Below are 16,104 nucleotides of genomic sequence, written 5' to 3' on the forward strand. Positions count from 1 at the left end.
GAAAGAACACTAAGAATGAAGCTAGAGGACATGACTTTTAAACATTATTCTATTATCTGTGTAAACTTAGACAAATTATTGGATCAGATTTAAACCCTAAAGAAAAATTAGGGGGTCATATAATCCAATTCCCTCATATTATAGAACTGGAAAATGAGGTTCCTTAAAATGATATTTTATTCATTCCATTCTTGTTACTTCCATTCCATGACACATCACTTTGATTCCTTCCATTTCAATTTTCTTCTCTCTGAAGTGACGAAATGGAGCTAGTCTCCAAAGTCCTTTAAAAATCTAAATTTAAAAAAAAATCACAAGAATAACTGGCATTTACATATATGCACATACACACACATATACACACACATTCCTTTGAGACTTAATACAAGCAAGATAATGGAGAATAGCAGGTGCTTACTTTGGTATCAGAAATGCCTGCATTTAAGATCCATGTCAGAATCTAACTACCTGAGAATTTAGGTTGATTATTAAATCTTTCTTAGACTGGTCCTCTTACAGATAACAATCTATAAAATGAGGAAAACAATATGTATTTTATTTAATTTATAGGGTGCTTAAGAAGAACACCTGAGTTATGTATAAATGTCAACTACCATTACTGTAGTTTCTCTTCAGATTCTTCTTAAAGACCTGTCAAACATCTCTGATTTCATCTAAGTAGGCATTCTTGTCACTTTTGTAGATAGGCCCCTCTGTGATTGTAGTATATGGTTTTCAAAAGTTTCTATACTGGAAACATTAATCTGGATCCATCTTAGTGATGGAACTTTTCTAGTGTCATTCTCCAAGTATTTCTCAATTGATCAATTTCTTTCTGAGGTATTGTATCTCTAGTACAGGGATTCTCATCCTTTTTACATGTGAAGGATTCTTTTGTCAGACTAGTGGTGCCTACAGATCCCTTCTCAGAATAATGGTTTGTTATCTACATTTCTAATTAAAGAAAATGTTTAAATTTCAACTAAAGTATAGTAAAAATAATGATGTAATCTTTACCCCTCACCAGGCTCACTTACTCTCTGAAATTTATCCATGGACTCTTTGGTGGTACATGGATGCCAACTGAAGTCTTTCTTCTATAGTATAATCCTGGGATACCCAGATTCATCTCCATGGTATGATGAAATATTGAAGTAAAATATTAGTGAAGGAAAGTTATGAGCCAGAACTTGAAACAAGGTGATAACTCAAGGAACATGTTGGAATCCTAGTGTTAACTCAATGGAATTGATACAATGCTTATTGGTTTACACCTTAGAGCAAATCCTTACAAAATGATAAGTCAGTTGCCTGATTTAGCATGGTACTTAGCAAATTCTCTAACTCACTAACTTTAATAAGTACTCATTGGAGTTCACACTTTTGGGATATTCACAAGTCAGTATTCAGTATGAGATTCACAAGTCAGAAACCCACAATCCCACTCTCTCAGAGGAGGAGTCAACCTTTGCATTTACACCTTTAAGAGATCATATATAAGAAGCTCTTAGATCTTCAGTAAGTTAGGTAGTTCAGAAGAAGCCATGAGTTTGAGTTGAGCTAGAGCCAGAAGTCACTTTGGAATATTGACAGAGTGACAGAGTACTCTGGGAGAGCCAGAAGCCCTCTCGGAGGCAAGACAGATTCATTCCAACTTTCACCTTGGTGCAGGCTGGAGATATTTGGAAGAAGAGAAGCCGAAGCTGGCAGAGGCAACAGATTAGTCGTAAAAGCTCTTGGAACCAAGCAGAGAGATAGGCCTCTAAGAAAGTTAACCGGGCCCAAGGAAAGAGATAAGAAATAAACGTTTGGATTTTATCAGCTGGCTGTATTTGGAGTGATTGTTACTCTGAAATGAAACTAAGACTGCCTCCAGAAAACCTCCCCAAGAAACCATTATATTTTAAAGAAGAGAATACCACAAAGGAAGGTACTGCATTGTAAATATTATTATTCATAATATGAAAATGAAAAAAATTAGTAAGAAAAAGTGAGCCAGCTAGCCTTTATTAGATATAAAATTTGAAGTTAGGTCTCTGCTGATCATGACTAATTTTCTTCTTATATAGCAGCTTAAGGAAATAATTCTTTGTAGGAAGAAGGAACATAGTTAACCAAATAGGGGAAGATCAAGGACAAATTCAATTTCTCCACATTTTGCTCAGTTTTGGCTCTCCATTTTAAAGGCAGACAAATTCCAAAATGAAATTCTTTTGTGTGCCTCACTATTAAATTTGCTCTTTTGGTTTTCTCTTTCCCTGCACTAGTTTTCTGAGAGTAGTACCCCAAAGAAATGAGAAAACACATAGAATACATAGAAATCAAATACTTGAGGAAACAGTTGCTTGGCACTGACCACTTTAAAAGAAAAAAAAAAACTTTTGAAAAACTGAATTTGACACCTTTCTTCCTTGGTAAGTTAACTTTATCCAAAATTTAAAAAAAAGGTTCATTTAAAAATCTTTTCCCTGTAAATCATAGATGAGCAGATTGCGGCAGCTGAAGGGAGCATCCTGGCAGACTGGAACACGGGAATGATAATGTGAGAATCAATGTTTGAAATATCCCAAAAAAAATCAACTTAGGGGAAAAAATCCCCAGAGAAACTGTCCCATTTGTTTAGTTACACTACTGTTATAGAAGTCAGAGTAGCTACATCTTTGATCCTTTTATCTCTGGGCTCTCCTAAGAAGATCTCTAATCTTTAAATTTCAGACTGTAAGTTCTGTCTTTCATAACATGTTTTTTTCTTTACTCTTCCCTTCCTTTCCTTTTTTCTTTCTTTCCTTCTTTCCTTTCTTCCTTCCTTTTTTCCTTCCCTTCCTTCTTTTCTTCCTTCTCTCCTTCCTTCTTTCTTTCCTTCTCTAACTCTTTTTTCTCCTTCCTTCTTTCCTTCCTTCTCTTTTTTCTCCTTGCTTCTTTCCTTCCTTCTCTAACTTTTTTCTCCTGTCTTCTTTCTTTCTTTCTTTCTTTTTTCTTTCTTTCTTTCTTTCTTTCTTTCTTTCTTTCTTTCTTTCTTTCTTTCTTTCTTTCTTTCTTTCTTTCTTTCTTTCTTTCTTCCTTCCTTCCTTCCTTCCTTTATTTCTTTGTCTTTCCTTGCTTCTTTGTTTCTCTTTCTCTATTTTTTTCTTTCATTCTTGTGGTATTTCCTACTTCTCCATATTTCTTCCCTCTCCTCCTCTCCTTATATTCCTTCTGCCCTTTTCTGTCTCCTCTACCCTTCCTATATTTCCCCCTACATTCTTTTTTTCTTTCATCTTTCACTTATCTTCTTCCCTTTTTTCCATATTTATCTATCCCTTCTTTCTATCATCTATCTATCCACAAGGATATCAACTAATTCAGGAGTGCTGGCACTAAAGTAGCCCTTATTCTATACTAGGATTCCAAAGAGTATTCAATTACAAATTAACTTCTATACTTCTAGATTTTTGCCTTGGAGACTTCTAACCAGTAATGTTCATTCTCAATTTCTGATTCCCCATTGTTTTAATGGGAAAAGGAAGAAAGTTAAAATTTTGCATTTCAATAGATTAGTACTCACTGAAGTAGAACATAGAACCATTTTCCCATTTTTGTGGAATTTATGCTTTGTGATTTCATTTATGGGAAGAATGTTGATGTAACTAAAGTTCAGGATTATCAATTCTATGACATTTCCATTGGGATCCTGTTTTTTGTTGTCATTATTTTAATACAATACTAGCTAGCTTAGTGCCAGTGACAAATCCAAACAATTAAGTTATTATTCATGCAAATATAATCATAGAAGTTCATAAATAGAGACCTTAATGAATGTCTGGTCCAATCTGTCATTTTACAAAGGAGGAGGAGCCATGGCTTAAAAACATATATTGGGACTCTCAGATAGTAATGGGCAGACTTGATTTCAGGATTTCTAACTTCTAGAATAAAGTGATTTATTTTAGAGGTACCTTCTTTTTATCTATTAATACAGAACATATTCAATGTATATCTTTGGTCACAAATGACACATGAGTATGAAGGAGTCTTATTCGCATTATGGGAACTATAAATGGAAATCTAAGCTTTTACTTACAATAGGAAGTGAGTTGTATGATCTTTGTAAAATTAGAATTCTTCAAATGCATTTAAATATCTATTAATGTTTTTCATCTATTGATCATTTAATATATTTACTGTCTAATGTGTATAATATATTTTTGTTTTAAATAGTTACTTTATTCTTTCTCCCCTATTTTCTAAGATGTAGGAAAGCAAGTACTACATCTAATCTAAATTTTTTATCTCCCACAGTCAATCTATAATAATAAATGTTTGTGAATAAATTAATGATTGAGAACAGAATTTGAAATTAGTTCACAGAATATATTTTAATAGTATTTTATTTTCCAAATACATATACAATAGTTTTCAATATTTATTTTTGTAAAACTTTGTTCTAAATTGTCCTCCCTCCCTCTCTTAGCTGCCCTCTTCCCAAAAAAGCAAGCAATCTGATGTAAATTAAATATGTGCAATCCTTTTAAAAGTATTTCCATATTTGACATGTTGTTCAAGAAAAATGAGACCTAAAAGAGAAAAACATAAGAAAGAAAACAAACAACAAGGTGAAAGCACTATTCTTCAATCCATATTCATTTTCCATAATTCTCTGTCTTGATGCAGATGGCATTTTCCATCCCAAATTTTTGGAATTGCCTTGAATCTATTGGAATTGTTGAGAAAAGCCAACTCCATCACAAGTCATCAACATACAATCTTGCCATTACCGTGTACTATGTTCTCCGGGTTCTCAACATACAATCTTGCCATTATCGTGTACTATGTTCTCGGGGTTCTGCTCACTGCACTCAGCATCAGTTCATGTAGGTCTTTCCAGTCTTTTCAGAAATTGTCTTGGTCATAATTTCCTACAGAACAATAATATTGTATTACCTTCATATTTCCTAACTTATTCAGCCATTCCCTAACAGATGGGTCATTTGCTCAATTTCCATTTATTTGGAAGATGGCGGAGAAGACACACACGACTTTCTAAGCTCTTCTCTTACCCTCTTTATCAATATTACATCGAGCCTCAAAAATAGTCTTGACTGCTACAATTTGTAAAGATAAGAAGTAGAACAACTCACCTGCCAAAAAAATCTGCAGTCTCACCAAAAAGGTTGGTTCCGGGGCCAGGGGGAGATCAGGGGCAGGCTGGGAAGAAATTAGGTTCTGAGGAGGCCTCAAACGAAAGTGGCACAGATCTCAGCACAAGCCCACAGCCCAACCCCCAGCAGGGTTTTTCCTTGGGAGTTGTGATCCTCCGGCAGGAGGGGCCAGGTTAGCCTCCAACCGCAGTGGGGGCTCATCTTGGGGCCATAGACTTTTCCAGGGCCGGTTTCATTGGGCAGAACACTGGGGCAGAGTTTGCAGCGGTTGCGGTCAGCTGCCCCCCAGTCCCACAAGAGGCTCAGGCCTGGGGCAGTAACCACCCCTTAGTCTCTGCTGGGGCAACGCTAACCCCACAGCCCAACTGGGCACTGATAGCTCGGATGCAATCCACTTCCTGTTGGGGGAAGGGAAAACTCTCCTCAAACTCCCATACCTGGCAGGAAAGCTGGTTTAATCCCTCCCTCTCTGCAGAAACTGGTAACCCCTGCCGGGAACAACCAAACTTTAAAACATGAAAAAAAGATGAAAAGAACATCCACTTCTACAGAAAAAAGCAGGTCAAAAAGCTGAAAGACCTCAAACACAAAAATCATCAGACTGTCCTCCTTTACATACCTCAAGAAGAACCATTAAAATCTAAAAAGAAATTAGAAATAAATGGAAAAGGAAAAAACCTTACAAAGAAACAACTTCCTAAAACAAATTGAAATTAAAAAAACCCAAAGTGAGAAACAAAAGGGAATTGGAAAAAAAAAAATCTTAGAAAGTAAAATTGGAATTGAAAAATAAAAATTACTAAAAGGTTTGTAATTGGAAAAAAAAAAAACTTGCAAGAAATAGGATCTTGAATTTGAAAAAACAAAGAACACTCAATAGGATCTGGTGGAAAAAAAAATAATTCACTAAAAAAAAATTAGTGAAATGGAAAAAAAATTCCCACAGACCAAAAGAATACATTTAAAACTCAAGTGGAAATACGAAAAAAGTAAAAAAAACTAAGAAAGAAAAAATTTTTAAAAATAGAACTGAACAAAAAAACTTATATTCATTAGACACAAAATCATCAAGCAAAAAACAAAAAAAACAAACTGGAAAAAAACCATAATTATCTACTTGCAAAAACAGACGGAAAAAATCAGAGAAAAATCCCAATTAGACTTTCCAAAACTAAATGAAAAAAAAAGCCTAATACTATTTTACAAAAATCATCAAAGAACCCCAATTAAAAATCAGAAGGTAAAAAGGCATTGAAAAAATTCATCAACACCCAAAAAACCCCAAAATATTTTGGAAAATTAGAACATAATTAAGGGAAAAATTTACAAACCAAAAAAAAACCATTTAAATACCACAAAAAATCCCCAAATCTGGCCCCCTCATTAAAAGGAAAAACCTGAAAGATATTCCAAAAAAAAAAACGGGATCAGCAAAAAAAACCCACTAAACATTTTCTTCCAGGGAAAATGGAATTTTAATAAAACAAGAATTCCATTTTTTTTCTGAAAAAACCAAACAAACAAAAAATTTGATCCCAACATAGAACCAAAAATGTAAAAAATAAAAAAAACCGAAATTGTATTTCATTGGGATATACAAAAAAAATACATTATAATTTATTGTACATATAACATAAAAAAGAATATGAAAAGGGATAAGGGAAAAAGGGGAAAGGGATAAAAAAAACCACATCCCACAAGAAAAAAAACATCATATCGGGAAAATTTAGAAGGAACATTTGGAATTTACTCTCATCAATTCTCAAAAAAAAAAATGACATTTTTTAGAAAAATTTCTCTCCCTCATTAAAAAAAAAGGGAAAAAAAAATAAAAGGAAGGAAAAAAACCAAAGGGGGGGAGGGATTTAAAAAATTCTAACAAAGGGTACATAAATTTAAAAAGGGGAAAAGGGTTGGGGAGGAAGGAAAAACAAATTGGGAAATTTAGGATATAGGAAAACAATTTATAATTCTAACCACAAAATAATAAACTCCCCCAAAAGAAAATACAACTGGATCAAAATCAAACCCTAAATATTTTTTAAAAAAATTTAAAAGCGGGGATACATATAAGTAAAAAGGAAACAGAAAATCTTTTTTTTAAACCTAGCCATCCTTATCTCAATCAAACAAAGGTAAAAATTATCAATTAAAAAAAGGAAAAACTCCCCACCCAAATACATAAACAACAACAAATTCAAAAAAAATATATACCAAGTTAAATGGCATCCAACCAAAGGAGAAATTAAAAGAAAAGAAGAAAAGCAAAAAAAACAATATGGAATCCAACCAAATCTCAAATTAACAATAAACCACAAAACAAAAAAAAAAATTAAAAATAAAAAATATTAAAAAAGGTATTTGGATCTTTGGAAAATTGAATGGAAAAAAAGAAAATACTTTCTTCTCCATTCATGGAACCATTCAAAAATACCAATATTAGAATAAAACATTAAATCAAAAAACAAAAATAAATCTTTCTTTTCAAATATAAATAAAACACATTCAACAAAAAGTTGAAAAAAAAAATGTAATTTAAACAAAAAATCTCATCTTAAAAAATTTGAAAAGCAAATTTAAATAAATTAATAACCTAAAAATACAAATAAATATCATACCAAAAGTAGAAAAGCGAATAAGAGGGAATTTTATATCCTTAGAGGCTTACTTGAATAAAACAGAGAAAGAAAAGATTAATGAATTGGGCTTGCAACTAAAAAAACTAATTAAATTAAATTAATTTATTAATTTATTAAATTAATTTATTTTATTAATTTATTGGTTTTATTAATTATCAATTATTATTATGAGTATTAATTAATTAAATTAATTTATTAAAAACCCGCAATCAAATACTAAATTGGAAATTCTAAAATTAAAAGGAGAAATTAAAAATACTGAAAGTAAAAAAACTATTGAACCAATTAATAAAACTAAGAGTTGGTTCTATGAAAAGAAAAAATAGATAAGCCTTTGGTAAATCTGATTAGAAAAAGGAGGAGGAAAATAAATTAGTAGTCTTAAAATGAAAAAGAACTTTCCCCTTGAAGAGGAAATTAGAGAAATAATGGAATTATTTTCCAACTTTATGAATAAATTTGATAACCTAAGTGAAATGGATGACTACCTCCAAAAAATATACTTCCCAATAACAGAGGGGAAGTAAATTGCTTGAATATCCCATTTCAGAAAAAAAGAAATAGAACAGGCAATTAACCCCCTAAAAAAATCCCAGGACAGATGTTAATTGAATTTTCAAACATTTAAAGAACAATTGGTAATCTTATAAATTTTTGATAAAATAGGGAATGAAGGAGTCCACCAAATTCCTTCATACAGGAATGGTACTGATACCTAAAAGTTGAAAACAGAGAAAGAAAATTATAGAAATCTCCCTAATGACATTGATGCTAAAATCTTAAATAAGATATTAAAAAAGACTAAAGAAAATCATCTCCAAGATAAATTTTCATCAATAATTTATACCAGGAATGGGGTGGTTCAATTTGGAAAACTATCAATATAATTCCATTTAATAACAAATTAAAAAAACCAATATCATCTCAATAGATGCAGAAAAAGCATTTGATAAAATCCAACATCCATTCCTATTAAAAACCCGAAATACAGGAATAAATGGACTTTTCCTTAAAATAATCAGCAGCATTTTTAAAACCATCAGTGATTATATTAAGGACAAACCACCCATTCCAATAAGATCTGGATGAAAAAGGTTGCCCACTTCACCATTATTTTATTGTATTAAAACCTGCTTTGAATAAGATGGAAAGAGATTAAAGGAATAAGTGGCAATAGGAAACCAAATTATCCTCTTTCCATAATGATGGCATACTTAGAGAACCCAAATTCTGCTAAAAGAAAAAAATACAATTTACAAAGTTCGGATAAAAAAACCCACAAAGTCATCAATTCTTATATATACTAAAAAATCCAACATAATTACAAGAGAAATTATTTAAAGTAACTACTGATAATATAAAATATTTAGGAATCATCTGCCGGGAAATCAGAAATTTTATGAGCAAAATTACAGACCACTTTTCACAAATTGCTGATCCAATTGGAAAAATATTAAATGCTCTTGATAGGGCACAAAATAATAAAGATGACAAATTATAAATAATTTTTTTTAAAATACCAATAGATTTTATTTTATCGAAAAAATAACAAAAGTAATTTGAAAAAACAAAAGGTCAAAATTTAAGGAATTAAGAAAAAAAATCAAATGAAGGTTGCTTAGCTTGATCTAAAAATTATATTATAGGAGCGTTTAAAACATTTGTATTGGCTAAGGAATAGATTAGTTGATCAGTGGAATAGATTAGGTTAAGGGATAAAACAGTCAACAAATATGCAACCTGTCTTTGTAAACCCAAAGATCCAACTTTTGGATAAGAACTTACTTTTGATAAAAATTTGGGGAAAATTGGAAACTGAAATGGGAAAATGATTGATCCATACTTAATGCAACACCAAGATAAGGTCAAAATGGGTTCAGACCGGGAAAAGGAAAAAAAAATTGAGGAACAGGATAGTTTACCTCTCAGACCTGTGGAAGGGGAAGGTTTTATGACCAAAAAGAACTAGAGATCATTACTGTCACAAAATAGAAAATTTATTATACCAAACTGAAAGTTTTTGTACAAAAAAACTAATCGACAAGATTAGAAGGAAAACTAAACTGGGAAAATATTTTTAAGTCAAAGGCGTAAAGGCCCATTTCCAAAATATATAAAATTAACTCTAATTTATAAAAATCAAGCCATTCCCCAATTGAAAAATGGTCAAAAGGATATGAAAAAATTCTAATAAAGAAATTGAAACTATTTCTAGTCATATGAAAAGATCTCCAAGTTTTTAATCAGAGAAATGCAATTGAAATCAAGATACCACTAAACATGAAATTGGCTAAATGACGGAAAAAATAATGATGATTGTTGGAGGGGATTTGGGAAAACGGGACATTGATGCATTGTTGGTGGAGTTGTGAACGAATCCAACCATTTTGGAAGTATTTGGAACTATCTCAAAAGTTTAAACTATCCCTTTGATCCAGATTTATACGGGTTTTTCCAAAAGTTATAAAGAAGGAAAGGGACCTTATTTAAAAGAATGTTTTGGCAGCCCTTTTTAGTGCTAAAACTGGAAACTGAATGGATGTCCATAGTTGGAGAATGGTAATAAATTGTTCTTGAATATTATGGAATATTACTGTTCTGTGAAATGACCAACGGATAATTTCAGAAAGGCCTGGGCTTTAAACAAACTAATGCTGAGTGAAATGAGCAGGACCGGAATCATTATATTCCACAACAACTATATGAACCAGTTCTGATGGAAGGCCATCCTCAGCAACGAGATCAACAAATTTCAATGGAGCAGTAATGAACTGAACCACTATGGAAAAGAACCGGGAGATGACAAAAACCATTACTTAATTTTAATCCCTATATTTTCCAACCCATTTTATTTCCTTCACAAGCTAATTGTACAATATTTCAGATCGATTCTTTTTACAAAAAATTACGTTTTGGTCATGTATACTTATTTTATCTAATTTATATTTTAATATATTGAAATCTACTGTCATCCTGCCATCTAGGGGGGGTGGGGGAAGGGGAAAAACTGAAAAAGGTTTCAATTGTTAATGCTGTAAATTACCCTTCAATTATCCTTAATAAAAGTCTATTAAATTAAAAAAAAATTTCCATTTATTTGGCATTACAGAAAGAGATGCTTTATTATTTTCACATATGAGTTCCCCCCCCCTTTTTTTTTTACTATCTCTTATGAACTCATTTAATTCTATTTACTTTAATGGGTTTTAGGCAAATGAGTTTAGAATTAAATCTTGAGAAGGAAAAAGTGGACCTTTTACATCTTTTTAAAATGTTGTGCCTATAGAATAATTAAGAACTTTATACAAGCATATTAATTAGTCAATAAACAAGTATTAAGCAATTAGTATGTGGACAACACATTGAATAAAAATGGCAAAAGTTAAACAGTCCTTGTCCTCAAGAAGCTTAGCTTCTAAATGAGGAAAAATGGGTTAAAAATCAGTGCCTCTTCAAGAAAGTAATCAGAATTTTCTGAAGATGATGTCATTATAAAATGAAAATAGTAATATTATAAGCAATAAAATTATAAATAAAATTGTGAAAATGGAATCCATCATAATTATTATACTATTTTAATTAGTAGAATTAAATTAATTATCATTAAATTTAAGTAATAGACAGTAATATATGTATAGTAAGGTCATTGGACCATATTTGAAATGATAAATATGTGATAACTATTCTACATAGCCTCTTGCAGATTCTCTCCAATAATAGCAATATACATTCTCCTTATTCCTGCCCTGAACAATACCTTTTCTTCCTGCAAGGTTTAGCTAAAGACTCTTACCTCTGTAAACCCTTCTCTGATCATACCAACAGCATTCTTCCAATTTTGATGCATAATTCTTAACTCCATATATGTTGTATCCCCCAAAAGAATATATCCCTTCCTGAAAGGAAGAGACTGATTTTTTTCTGTCATGTATCCTAGTTTATAATAGGTACTACATGTAGGCTTGTTAAATCCAAATAAAGAGAACTAATAATTCACCCATTTATAGAAGCTTGTTCAAGAAAACTGTGTATGCAAACTATAACAGAATATAAATATAACTTTGGACAATGAAAAATATCACCACAACAAAAAATGTAAAACAATTTAGTATCATCTCAGTCAGAAAACATTGAATCTCCTTTTTAACAAATGAGACTAACGTAAAAAACTGGCTCATAAAACAGAAAACTTATTTTTAAAATAAATATGGACGAAGATGATAATTACAATATCACCCTCTTATTCTCCCCCCAAAAAAGTAAGAATCTAGAGTGTATTTCTAGATGCAAATAATTTAGATTATCTTGTGAACATTTGTAGATGAAAACAGAAGACAAAGAAGAAAGACATTTGTTCTCATTGACAAGTATCACACCTAAAATCTAGTAAATCTAGTACTTTTCCATTAAATGTGAAGAATAATAAATAATGATAGCTAGCATATACATATATATGTAGCACTTAAAGACATTTTCATTATGAATTATTTTTAAAATATTTCTTTATTTTATTGCAAAATTAACAAACACCAAATAAAATAAACATACAATGTTGACCTAAAACAAGTGTACAAAAAAGCAAATTGTACATAAAACTGCAAAACTTGTTTGCCTTTCCATGATTTTTGTTTTTGATCTATATTTCTTTTTGAATTCACCTTTATTGCCTTCTGAAATTTAAAAAAAAATCAATGATTTAATCTCTTTTCTTTTCTCCTTTGGAAAGTATATCCATAGATATGCCTCTCCCCATGATTGGCAGATTATTAAACTCCGTTGAGATCTTTCCTTAATAGTGGGTTCAAAACTATTCAGATAACTCCATTTTCTGATGACTACCTCTGCTTGGCTTTGATTTCAGGAAACACCATTTTACACCAGTTCCTGATATACTGTCTCATTATTAATACTCTCAGCTTTCAGCTTCTTTTTTTTTCTGTGTTGTCTTCTTTCCTAAAATTTCAAGGTTTTTTAATACTAAGAACTGTCATATTTTCTTATTTTTATCCCCAGTAGCTGTCATTGTCCTGAGCACAGTGCTCAATAAATTTTTTTTGACTTGCTAGTCACCTTCCTTATCCCTTTCAAATTGGAAAAAAAAAAAAAAGGAAAAATAAAACTTGTTTTTTTAACAAATGGGCAGAGTCAAAGTAAATGTAAACATTAGTCATGCATGAAAACCAAGGATTCAAGATTAATAGAATGTTGAAGAGAGAGGCTCAGCTTCTTCCTTTCTGTTCTTCTAGCATTCCAGGTGATTGTAAACTTTGGAATTGCCTATAAACCAAATAGTGAAGATCTATAGACTCTTTTAGGATTAAGAACCTGCCTCTAAGTATATGAGTTTACAGCAGAGAATGTCTAAAGGAAAGTAAGAATTTGCTAAGCCCTGAGGCCTATAAGGCTAGTAACAGTTATAATTAATAGCCAATTCATTATTTTTCAAAATTTGCTTAACATATTATATAACTATTGAGATGTTTCTGTATTTACCCCCAAATTACTATTTCATAAATCACATCTTTCTTAGCAAAAATGAAATATGCATTTCTAAAACCTTACAGTAGTACATGAATTAGTTGTAAAAAGTAAAAAAAAAAATTGATATACAATAAATAAATTGCAATTTTTACATAATTGAAACACTTTTGATATAAAACATGCTCTCTTTTTTCTTTGTTTTGCATAATTTGGCATTGATTATACAAAATTTCAATACATATTTTTTTCATTTTCCATTATGAAATCATATTTTTATGACTTTGGATATTAAATACACTTTGACAAGTAGTCCATTTTCCCAAGTCTACTCTCACTAATAGTCCATAGTTATTATTATAATTATTTTAATATGCATTAGTAATTCTAAAACAACATAATAAAATAGGGATGGTATTTAAATCAAAGGTTTGAAAATCATTCAAGAAACTTTCTTAAGATTTTCATTTGTCATAGGCACTATGATAGTCACTGGGGATACAAAGGCAGAAATGAAATTGCTTCTAACTTCAAAAAGCTTACTTTCTAATTAAAGAGAGGAACTGGAATCTGGGTGAAAGATAAAATATAAAATCCTGTTTTGTCCCTAATTTATTGATTTTTAAAATATATTTGATTTGTTATGCCTTTATATCTTCCCTCACATAATGTGGCTCCCACAAATGCATTCCAGTTATATAAAACACTATAGAAATAACTTCATTTAAACACATGCTGAATATTACTGGGTAGTTGAGTGGTGATAAGGTACCAAGACTGGAGTCAGGAAAACCTGAGATCAAATCTAGCCTCAGACACCTACTAGTTGTGTAACCCCAGGCATTTTACACAGTATAAACCCCACTTTATACAGTTTGCTTCAGTTTCCTCATCTATAAAATGATCTGGAAAGGGAAATGGCAACACACTCTAGTTTCTTTGCCAAGAATACCCAGAATATGGTTATGAAGAGTTGGATTTGACTGAAATGATTGAACAACAACAAAGTGATTTCTGATTTCTGAATATGAATGTTCCAACTCACAATGCAGGTTAGAGTTGATTCTTGTGTTATCATGAGAAATAAAAACAATATATACAGTCATATCTCTGGACATATTAGGGGTTTGGTTCTAGATCACCACAATAAAGAGAATATCACAGTAAAGCAAATCACTTGAATTTTTCAATTTCCTGGTGCATTTAAAAGTTATGTTTATACTATATTGTAATCTATAAAGTGTGCAATAATATTGCCTTTTTAAAAAGCAATGTACACACCTTAATTTAAAATTATCTTGTTGCTAAAAATATAAAAACTAATTATCATCTGAGTCTTCCAAATTCATTCATTTATCTGGTGGGGGTGATCTTGCTTTGATGTTGATGGCTATAGATGAATTAGGCTGATGGTTGCTAAAGATTGGAGTGACTGTGGCAAAGTGTTCAAATAAGACAATGATGACATGTACCCCTTCAATAACTCTTCCTTTCACTTGAACACTTAATTGACATTATGAGGCTATCAACTGACCTAATTTTAATTTTATTGTGTCTCAGAGATTTATTGTGTCTTCTGAATAGAAGAAAGATGGGGAAATGACCAGTAGGTGGGGCAGTCAGAACACATGCAATATTTATCCATTAAGCTTTCTGTCTTATATGGGCGCCATCTGTGACACCCCACAACAATTAAAATATGATATCAAAGATCAATGATCACAGATTACATAACAGATATAATAATAATGAAAAAACTTCATAATATTATGAGAATTACCAAAATATGACACAGAGAAATGATGTAAGTGCGTTCTGTTGAAAAATAGTTCTGACAGATCTACTCAATGCAGGGTTGTACCAAACCTCCAATTTGTGAAAAATGCATATCTGAGAAATATAATAAAGTGAAGCACAAAAAAGCAAAGATATGCCTATATTCAATGGTCTACCAGTCTTCTAATACCTGTTAAAAGAACAAAAGCATGCAGTGTGGACTACTGGGGGAAGGGGAACCTTTTATAGAATATTTTTACAAAGATACTCCCAATAAGTACTAAACATGATCAGGAGAGTGGGTTGCAATTTGTAACCCAATGAAGGAAGCATTTGTCCCAGAAATCCCATATCCATTGAAGTGTTGAAGTATCAGTCAGAACAATGAGTAATGTAATAATCACAGTCCTTAATCCTTAGCTGATCTTAAGTTAAAGTAATCAATCACCCATTCCAGATAATCATTTATTCAATATACATCTTGAAAGGCAGAGTTTGATTAAAAATAAGACCACTGTGCTTTGATCCTGAAGTCCTGAATCCAGATCTGACCCTGCCTATATACCAACCAAATGAGTGTAATCAAATTACATCAACTTGTCTGGGTGTCAATAATTCAATTCAGTAAACATTTATTAAGCACATTCAATGTTCTTGGCACTGTGCTAAGCATTAAGAACACAAAGAAGAAAAATAAATACAGTCCTTGTACTCAAGGATATTACCATCTAAGAAGAAAGCCATACACAATAGGAAAATGATTGGGGATAAATGAATGAGTTAACCAAATTGATGGGAGGGATGTCTTGTTCTGTAGAGTTGGCCATGAAGAATGTCAGAAGGAAAGTGGAATGATCTGAGTCCAGTTTCTGCCTTCTTATTGTAAAGGAAGGCATTGGGAAGAATTTGGCACTCTACCCTCTAGTCCTGAAATCAAAGGGGAGAGGAGATTGGAGGAAGTGGTATCCAAGCCTTGAATTAGCATCACAAGAGCAGAAATGATCATTATTCAAGAAGAGATATCTTGTTCTCTGTAGTTGAAATTTAATAAATCTGAACATGGAAAGCCTCAG

This window comes from Sarcophilus harrisii, chromosome 2 (genome assembly GCF_902635505.1).
Source record: "Sarcophilus harrisii chromosome 2, mSarHar1.11, whole genome shotgun sequence".
NCBI classification, from domain to species: Eukaryota; Metazoa; Chordata; class Mammalia; order Dasyuromorphia; family Dasyuridae; genus Sarcophilus; species Sarcophilus harrisii.